The following is a 10,359-nucleotide window of genomic DNA, read 5'->3' as shown; positions in this document are numbered from 1 at the left end:
TTTATTTATTTATTTATTTATTTATTTATTTATTTATTTATTTATTTTTGAGACGAAATCTCACTCTGTCGCCCAGGCTGGAGTGCAATGGTGTGAACTTGGCTCACCACAACCTCTGCCTCCTGGGTTCAAGTGATTCTCCTGCCTCAGCCTCACAAGTAGCTGGGACTACAGGCATGCACCACCACGCCCAGCTAATTTTTGTATTTTTGGTAGAGATGGGGTTTCATCTTGTTGGCCAGGCTGGTCTTGAGCTCCTGGCCTCAGGTGATCCACCTGCCTCAGCCTCCCAAAGTGCTGGGATTACAGGTGTGAGCCACTGCGCCTGGCCAGTTTCAGGTGCTTTTATAAGGTAATTTCACAATTTTATTTCAGAGTAGACAAGAATTGGTATTTAGTAATAATAATGCATAAATGATAGCACAAACGAGATAAATTCCTTGGGAGCAAAAGCTAAGTTCTTCTAACAAAGAAACATATTTCGTTAAATGTCACTCTATTTTTATTAGGCACCTGAGTAGCTGGGCAGAAAATGATTAAGAAACTGGGATTAATACAAATATACTCAAGTATATTGGCTACTTTAAATAGGTCCTGAACTATTTTCAATATAAAACTATAATAATAATAATGATTCTTTCATCATTGTAACCATTTGTATAAAGTATGTGTGGTATATACACTTGTACTGGGGCCAGAGCATATTTGTAGAGTTCAATTTGTACCATAGTAGGCACTTCCCCTTGTCTGGAGTGCATCTTCCTACGGCATCAATGTGAAACCTGGACTGTGAACCTTGAAGCTTACAATTTTATTGGAACTGTAAAGAATTTATTCATTTAACTCCCTGGTGAAATGACCACTCCTTTACAAGCAATATGTCTATCTGAAGTAATGTTTCCTGACTTAAAGACAACTTTGTATTTTATTAGTTTTGGGAAATCAACTTTCTTTAGATTAATGTCTGCAGAGTATATACGTTTTTCAAATTTTTACTTTCAACATATATCTGTATATTTTATGTGTGTCTCTGAGAACCAGAACATGTATAGGTTTTCTTGCTGTTTACTTTTAATTGAAGTGCTTAGTTTCGTATGTAATTACTGATATATTTAGCCTTATATGTACCACTTTACTATTGTTTTCAGTATGACCTGTTTTTGTCCCTTTTTCTTTTTTTCTACTTTTGAATTACTAAAATGTATTTTAGTTTTCCATTTTTCTTTTCTATAAGCATGAAAGTCATATATTCTTACACTTTTCTTTTAGCAGGTACCCTAGAAATTAAAGCATGCATCCTTAACATTGTAATTAATACAAATTATTACTTTCACTTCTTCCCTGACAATGCTTGCACATTTATTCACAAGACATTATATCATCATTTAGTACAGTCAATATTAATTTATGTTTACCTGATTTTTTCTTTTTACTTTCCTTTGCTCTTTAGTTTTACTGCATTTTGGCACTTTTAAATAGGACCAATTTCTTTCTATTTAAATATTATCTTTAGTTTTTTTTTTTTTTTTTTTTCAATGCAGGTTGATTGAGGAAATCTCTCTTTCTCTGAAGTAGTCTTTATTTTGCCATCTTTTTTGAGGAATATTTTAAGGAATATGGAATTCTAGTTGGCATATATTTTCATATAGCACTTTAATAATTATAATTGATTCTTTTTTTGGCTTTCATCTTTAATGGTGAGAGGCCACTGTCATTGCATTGTTATTACTTTAAGTTTAGGGTTTCAGTATTCTCTGAATGATTTTAAGAGTCCCTCAGTGACTTTTCCATTGTTTTATTATAATGTAATTTTGTGTAGTTTTCTTTTTTTTTAATTTACCTTGCTTAGAGTTTGGCTAACATATTGAATCTATTGGTATAAATAACATATCCATTAAAAAACCTGTTGGTCATTTTCTCCTCCAACATTGCCTCCTCCCCATTTTCTATCTCCTCCCTTTTAGGATAACACACTATGTATATGTTTGACATTTGAACAGTGTCTCACATACTTCTTTTATCTATGTATTTTGTTTTTCTATGTGTTCATTTTGGATATATTTGATTTTTTTACTAACCTGTCTCCAATTCACTAGCCTTTGGTACATGTCAATTATGCTGTAAAACCCATTTGTTTTTGACTTTAGTTACTATGTTTTTAACTTCTAAAATTTTTATTTGATTTTTCAAAATTCCAATTCTCTGACAGAATTATCCGATGTTTTCTATATTTTTTCTCTATTTTATTGTTAATGTTAATATTAATCATAGCTGTTATTTAGTCCTTCTTTGGTAATTCCAACAGCTTGATCATTTGGAGATTTCTTTCTATTGTCTATATTTTCATCTTAGCGTTTTGGTCAAAGGGTCATATGTCTTGAATTTTTTTTCCTTTTTTCTTCATGTTTAAATGCCAGAAATTAAAAAAAAAAAAAAAATAGAGAAGTGCCATAGAGGATTTACCTTTCCATCTTTTGGCAGAGAGGAGGCTGATGATCCTGATCCAATGGAACTGAGCTGAATTGAGGTTATGGGCAGTTTTGATGATGACCTGCCAAGATTTCCAATTCATACCCGCTCCAACCATATGGCTTCCCAAGGCTTCCAAACGAGAGCGTGTATGCTCACAAGGGTCTCTCTCCATGGTAGTAAATACAGTTGAATTTTTGTATTCTCAGTATCATGAGACTACAAACAACTCCACTGCACTATTAGAGATTTTCTGCTGAGCTTGTTAGCTTACTGTTATATGTCACATCACAATTCAGCAAATGTCTTAAAAGGAAAACCAGCTATAGTTAGTTTTCTATTCTTCCATTCTTGCTAGGGTCTTAGTGCCTCGAGTCTCCAATATTGTTTCATGAACAAGACTGCGAAAGCTCTGCTGTTTATTCTCTCTTAAAAAATCATCTCAACTTGAGCAAAGACTAGATTTTCAACTTTTTGTCCTGTGTACAGATTCTTTAAATGCATCCAGAAAAAGAGCAGCTATAAAATATTAGCCCATGTCTTTAATGTTCCTAGTTCTTCAGAATCTGGCCACCCCATTCCTCATTTCAGCAACAGGCTTTATAGAGAGTTTGTTTTTGATTTTATTTTTTATTTTATTTCCCATAGTTTCTAGCTTTCAGTGAAATCACTGTTCTTCTTCAAGCTACTTCATTATGCCATGATTCATTCATTCAATATATGTTTCAGTGGTGAATATGAGATAAGGTACAAGCACTATTTTAGATTCTGGCAATACAGTGGTTAGTCTAAGACTTTGCATTTGCAGTGTTATATTCTAGTGGAAGTAGATCATTAAAATATATACTAATAAATATATCAATTGTTGGGTGGTGATAAGCCCAATGAAGTAAGAAGAGAAAAGGGATAGAAGGTAATGATGCCACTTCATATGGCATGCTCAGATATTATCTGCCTGACAAGGAGACAGTCAAGGTGGTCTACATGAAGTTAACAGAGTGATCTATGTACATGTCTGAAAAGACCGATGGCCAACAGAAGAAACACTTCAGTGAAAAGTTCTAAGGCCTTTTCATGCCTAGTGATGCTGAGGAACGGTATGCTTATAGCAAAGTGAGTGAGGCAGAGTGTTTAAAAAATAGCAAGTGGTACATTGGAACAATCATTTCCAATTTGTATTTATATTTAAATACATTTTAAATATTTATATTCATAAATGCAACATGACTTACATTGATAAAGACATTTCATTTTAACTTAACTAAAATAGAAAGCTATTAGGAGAAGAGACATAATCTTTTATTTTAGAAGTTCTCTCTCTCTTTTGCTTCCTTCCACATAGTAGCATGCAATTAGGGGACAAGTTGAATATCTTTGCATAATTCAGGAAATATATAATTAAGGGCAGAGTGTAAAAGTGTGGCCTCTTGAGCTAGATTTCCTGTGTTTGAATGCCAGCTTTGCCAATCATTAGATGAATAATGCTGCTTAGTATCTCTGTACCTGAGTCCTAAACAAGGAAAGGCTGAGGAGCAAGTAAAGAGTTTTAGATATATTTGAGATGCTAGTTGTACATTCAAGTGGAAATTTAAATTACAGTCTGGAATTCAATGAATTGATTCAGACTGAAGTTAAACATATGGGTAGCACAGAAGATGTACTGTATGCAAAGTTATGAAATTTGATGTGTTCCTCTAGGAGTTAGGCTACCCAGTAAAGGATCTGAGAAGACTGATTTGTGAGGAAAGAGGAAAACCACAAGATACTATTATTCTAGAGATCAATACTAGAATTGTTACAAAAGGAGAGTGCTTAACTGTGTAAAATGTCATAGATGGTGATAGGTCAATATGATGACTGAAAACTGATCATTACAGTCATGAATAAGGTTGCTCTGACCTTGCCAGGAGCAGTTTTTGAAGAATAATGGGAAACAAAAGGCTGAATAAAGAAGTTTCAGAGAAAGAATGGGAGGTTAAAAAGAGAAGGCAGCAAGTTAGACAACTGTAATGAAGAGTCTTGCTGCAAACAGGAGCAGACAAATGAAGCAATAGTAGAGGGGAAGACGAGATCCTCCTCAGTGAGATATAAATGCTACTTCTATCTGATGAAGGTTGTTGTTAAGCCAATCAACAGGCTGTAAAATCATGGTTTGGGTCAGCTGGGTTGATTGAAGTGAGTTTTTGTGTCTCTGTAGTTTAGCGTTTTGGTTGATAGCTCAGTCGTTTAACTGAGAAGCTCTCTTGGTTTTTCTTTGAAAGGTTCAGCAACATTCTTTATCAGATGTTATGAAAGACTGGGCATCTTTGTTCTGTTGGAAGAGTGGCTCTTGATATGAAAACCTGAGTCTTTACAAGCAGACTCCAACAGTAATTTTGCTGAGCCACATTTTGAATTTTTATGCTATATTATTTTAGTGTCCATGTTACTTACCTAGCTGACTTTTAAGTAGTTACATCTCAACATGTCATTCTTTTCCTCCATATGGTTATTATAACTTTGATTTGATGTCAGAAAGTTATTCTGAGATTTGGAGCAACAACAGCACAAGGATTAATTCTTTCAAGTACCAGAGGGTATTCTGCTCATCGTATATCAATATTAACAAATTAACACAAAAACGTGAAGTATTACTTTACTAAGGTTGCCATAACAAAATACCACATACTGGGTGGCTTAAACAACAGAAATTTATTTTCTCATAGTTTTAGAGGCTGGAAGTCCAAGATCAAGATGTCAGCAGGTTTGTTTTTTTCTAAGGCCTTTCTCTTCACTTTGCAGATGGCTGCATTTTCCTTGTGTTCACATATGGCCTTTCCTCTGTGGCTGGGCATCCCCAGTGTCTCTCTGTATGTTCTAATTTCCTCTTATGTCACCAGTCAGAATGGATTAGGGCTTGCCCTAATAACTTCATTTTAACTCAATCACCTCTGTGAAGGACCTACCTCCAAATATTGTCACATTCTAAGGTACTAGGAATTAGGATTTCATCATATGACTTTTGGGGGAAGACATCTCAGCCCATAACTTGTGGTAATCTGCTTTATTAGTGCATAATATATGTTTTAAAGGATGAAGAAAAAATTGCTAGAAGCAGCTTTTTAATTTTTTTAAAGAATTTTATTTTAATTTTTATGGGTACATAGTAGGTGTATACACTTATGGGGTACATGAGATGTTTTGATACAGGGATGCAATGTCGACTAGTTACTTCATGAAAAATGGGTTATCCATTCTCTCAAGTATTTATATTTTGTGTTCAAGAATCCAGTTATACTCTTTTAGTTATTTTAAAATGTACAATTAAACTGACAATAGGCATCCTGTCCCTGTTGTGCTATCAAATGCTAGGTCTCATTGATTCTTTTTATTCTTTTGTATCCATTAATCATTCTTATCTCGTCCCCAACCCCCATCCCACGACCCTTCCCAGCCCCTGGTTGCCATCCTTCTGCACTTTATCTCAATGGATTCCATTGTTTTGTTTTTAGATCCCACAAATAAATAACAGGTGGTGTTTGTCTTTCTGTGCCTGGCTCATTTCACTTAGAATACTGACCTCCAGTTCCATACATATTGCAAATAACAGAATCTCATTCTTTTTTATGGATGAATTGCACTCCATTGTGTAGAAGTACCACATTTTCTTTATTGATTCATGTGTTGATGGAGACTTAGGTTGCTTCCATATTTTGGCTATTGTGGATAGTGCTGCAACAAACACGGGAGTGCTGCTATCTCTTAGATATACTGATTTCCTTTCTTTGGGGTACATATCCAGCAGTGGGATTGTTGGATCATATGGTAGTTCTACTTTCAGTTTCTTGAGGAACCTCCAATTGTTCTCCATAGTTATTGTACTTACATTCCCACCAAGAAGATTCCCTTTTCTCCACAATCTCACCAGCATTTATGATTGCCTGTTTTGAGGGTATAAACAATTTTTCTTAGGTGAGATGATTTCTGATTGTAGTTTTGATTTGCATTTTTCTGACAATTCATGTTGAGCACCTTTTCATTTTCCTGTTTCCCATTTGTCTTCTTTTAAGAAATGTCTATTCAAATCTTTTGCCAACTTTTAATCAAATTATTAGATTTTTTTCCTATAGAGTTGTTGAGCTTATTTATTCTGGTTATTAATCCCTTGACAGATGGATAGCTTGCAAATTTTTTTTTGCCGTTCTCTGGATTGTTTCTTCACTTTGTTGGTTGTTCTCTTTGCTATGCAGAAGTTTTTAACCTGATGTGATCCCATTTGTCCATTTTTGCTTTGGTTGCCTGTGCTTGTGGGGATATGACTCAAGAAATTTTTGACCAGTCCACTGTTCTAAAATGTTTCCTCAATGCACCATGCTGCTGCTGCTAGGAGTTTGGGGAGGAATTGTGTTGATTCAAGGCAGTTTTTCTTACCACTTCAGTGCCTCTTTCAGTGATATGAAGTTAAAACCAGGTACTGTGAGAGCTCATCTGATTTTTGGTTCATATGAAGTTTGTTTTCTGTGTGGATAGTTGTTATTAGGTTGGTGTTCTTTCATAAAGGACAACTGAAAGAGCCTTCTATTTCATCATCTTGATCTGCCTGCTAGAAGCAGTTCTGAAAACCATTAGGGTTAAGTAAGATCAAATGAGAGCTAGGAGGACTAATACCTTAATAACTAATATTTATTGTACCTCTAGTCTGCTACTATATATGTATCTATTTCACCTACCTGGCTCATAATTTATGTGTATGTGTGTATAAAATAGTTGTTGAAAAAAGTCAACAAGTTAATTAACATTCCTGCTTCTCAGATGAGGACATTTGGGCTTCAAACTTTGACTCATAAAAAGGGTTAAATCTGCAGAGGTATCTCAATTATTAAAATCTTTACATTCAGCATATAGTGGCTGTGGCAGAGAAGGCGGAATACAATGTAATTTATAACATTTTAAATAAAAGAATGTTAAAATAATTATACAACTTAAAAACATAAACTTTAGTTACCTGGTTCATTTCTGTGCTTTGCATTTCCTGATCATTAGAAATCAATGTGATGATAGTACACATGACAGAAAAATGGTCACATTTCACAAATAATTCTGTCTTAACTAATTGGTAACAGTGAAACAGTAGAAAAACTAACATAACTAACTCCATTTTTTTGTGTAAGAGGTCTTTACCCATTCCTGTTCATAGGCTAATTTTACAGCACTGAGAAAAAATTCAAAGAAAACAGTCATGTAGTTTTCTTAACTAACTCTGCAATTAAAGTATGTAAACAGCTATGTTTTGTTAAAGATTTGCAGAAGCAAATACCACATGTTCTCACTCACAGGTGGGAATTGAATAACAAGAACACTTGGATACAGGGCGGGGAACATCACACACCAGGGCCTGTCGGGAGAGCCTGGGGGAGGGATAGGATTAGGAGAAATACTTAATGTAAATGACGAGTTAATGGGTACAACATGACACATGTATACCTATGTAACAAACTTGCATGTTGTGCACATGGACCCTAGAACTTAAAGTATAATAATAATAATAAAAAAGATTTGCAGAAGTATTGTGATCTGACCACGGACGAAGCAGCTCCAGCCGCCTCAAACTCTTCACTAGCTCCCAAATGTCTGCAGTTGTGGTCACCTCTTGATCCCAAACCCTTCCTCTTCCTGCTACCCTAAACATAAAAACCGCTTGAAATTTGTAATGACTTAAAATGGTACTTTAGAACACTAGTCATCCATCTTCTTGGTTTGCTGGCTTTCCAAAAGAAAGTTGCCTTCCTTGTTCCACCTCCTTAACTTACTGGCAGTTGTGAGGCAAGCAAAATGAGTTTGGGGGTTGATTACAAGTTCATTTGAGTAAGGAAGAATACGTAAGCCTTTGTGCAAATTTTGTTGAGATGGTGAAAGTTTTAATCTTCTTCCTAAAGTGATTATTAAAACTTTAAAAAGATGCAAATATCTGCATGCTACAACCTGTTCAAATAAATTTGATGCATTTTAAAAATTGCTTTTGCATTACAGTTTTTGAATTAAAAATAATGCAATTCAGCAGCTAATATAGTTATGTTCATAAGTCACATTTTTGCTTCAATTATTTTTGCTTGGTTTTGAGTTCTCAGTGACACTTTGATGAATCATCAGGTAATGATTTGTTTAGAAATCAACTACTTAAAAACCACGTCTAATTAATTTTAGGGCTACAGAAATAAAATTCAGAGTGCAGAGTGTCTTTGAGCACTTTGCTTTTTTTTTTTCCAGTGACTAAGCCTTCATTATTGCAAGCTTGAGTCCCAACATCAGGTCTGCTCTGGTTGTGGAGGAATTCTCCTCCTTGGAAGTGGAAATAAGCCACCTCTGACCCTATCACCTCCTGTTCCCAGCCACGCCCAAAGTCTCAACACAGGTTCTGGGCTGGGGGAGGGGAAAACCACAGTGGCCTAGCCAGAGGCAGGGGCCACGGTGGGATTTCAGAAAGTCCTCTTGATGGAAGTGGACTCCTTTTCCTGCAGGTAGTGAATGGTGTGGCAGGATTTGTTGGCCCAGTTTGAGCCCAGGGATACTACTTGGTTAAGTGAATGGTGAGACTGAAGGGTAGCCCTAGTCCTACAGCTCAGGTGGGCTGCCCTGGCTGTGGGTACACTCTGGGGTGGAGGGTCCCACAGGAATATGTGCAACCTGGTCCGCTGTGGGGAGCGACAGGTCAGGATAGGAGCCCTGGTGCTCCCAGACACTGGTTTGCTCTCTCTGGAGTTCTGCAGTCTGAAGCCCACGGACAGAGGTAGATGCAGTCACAGGGCATGGGCCCAGGCCCTTCACAGGCTCCCCACCTCTTGGGTCCCTGCCTCTGCACAGAAGGAAGGAGAGGAGCCACCGCAAAGGAGAGAAAAGACATTGGGGAAGGCAGAGATAAGATAATAGAAAGGGTAGAGATGATGAGGAAAGAGACAAGGGGAAGATAAGAAGCAGGTAAAGGGAGATGAGGAGTCCAAGAGCAGACAATAGAAGTGGGAGGCGGCTGTGAGAAGGCAGCGAGCTGGAGAGGGAGAAAGGAGAGGTCCTCTGGGAGAAGAAAGGGAGGGAGAGAAGGGCCAGGCAAGAGAGCCCTCAGAGTTGAGGTCCCCAGACTTGGGCTGGGCCTAGCAAGATGTGAGTTCCAATGACTTCTTCAGCCTCTTCTTCAGCTCCAGTAGGAAGTTCTAGCACCTTTTACACACGGGCTTCATGTCAAACTCCACAAAGCTGATCTTCAGAGTGAGCCTGCTCTTGCAGGTGGAGCAGGAGAAGCAGTTCACACACATCAGGCCTTGTTGAGGACCAACACCATGTCACCCTTGACTTCATGGCTGCAGCTGTAGCAGATGTTCCATAGAGCTGGCTGTAGAGGATCTCAAAGTAGGCCAGGCCCTTCTTCTCATAGTGCCAGAGCTCCAGGAATGGCTTCTCACACTCAGGGCAAAAAGCTCTGCATGCCACCACTCTTTGCCCAGTGTATTCACTATGTGACCCTTGATGGGCTGGCTGCAGTCCCTAAAAATAGGGCCAGCATCTTATAAATGCAGGGCAGGCAGTAGAGTTCACCCTTCAGCTCATGGGCCTCACCAGTCAGCTCCTTCCTACGGTGGATGCAGCTGAAGTGGCCTGGGTGTCAGGCACTGTTCTTGAACATGAGGGTCTGCTCATGAATGACCAAGTGGCACTGCTGAGGTGCCAGACACTTGTGCCAGGCCCTTGGCCTTCCCGTGGTGTGGCAAGGCTGGCAAAGATGCCCATAAACCAGGGGTGGTACTATGCATCTTGTAGGGATGTGGCTGGTCAGCAGCCTCATCAATACAGGCCACAGAGCCTGTAATTGTGCCTGGTTCTCAGCAAGTGGGCCTTTTAATAAATAAAGCTACTTATATT

General features: G+C 37.6%; 1 pseudogene; it reads right to left on the bottom strand.

Moving 5' to 3' along the window:
- Positions 1-8,700: 8,700 nt before the first annotated feature.
- LOC111550886 lies at positions 8,701-10,282 on the bottom strand (annotated as a pseudogene).
- Positions 10,283-10,359: the final 77 nt, after the last annotated feature.

Source organism: Piliocolobus tephrosceles, chromosome 3, assembly GCF_002776525.5.
Source record: "Piliocolobus tephrosceles isolate RC106 chromosome 3, ASM277652v3, whole genome shotgun sequence".
Lineage (NCBI taxonomy): Eukaryota > Metazoa > Chordata > Mammalia > Primates > Cercopithecidae > Piliocolobus > Piliocolobus tephrosceles.
This window is presented reverse-complemented; position numbering and strand designations above follow the sequence as displayed.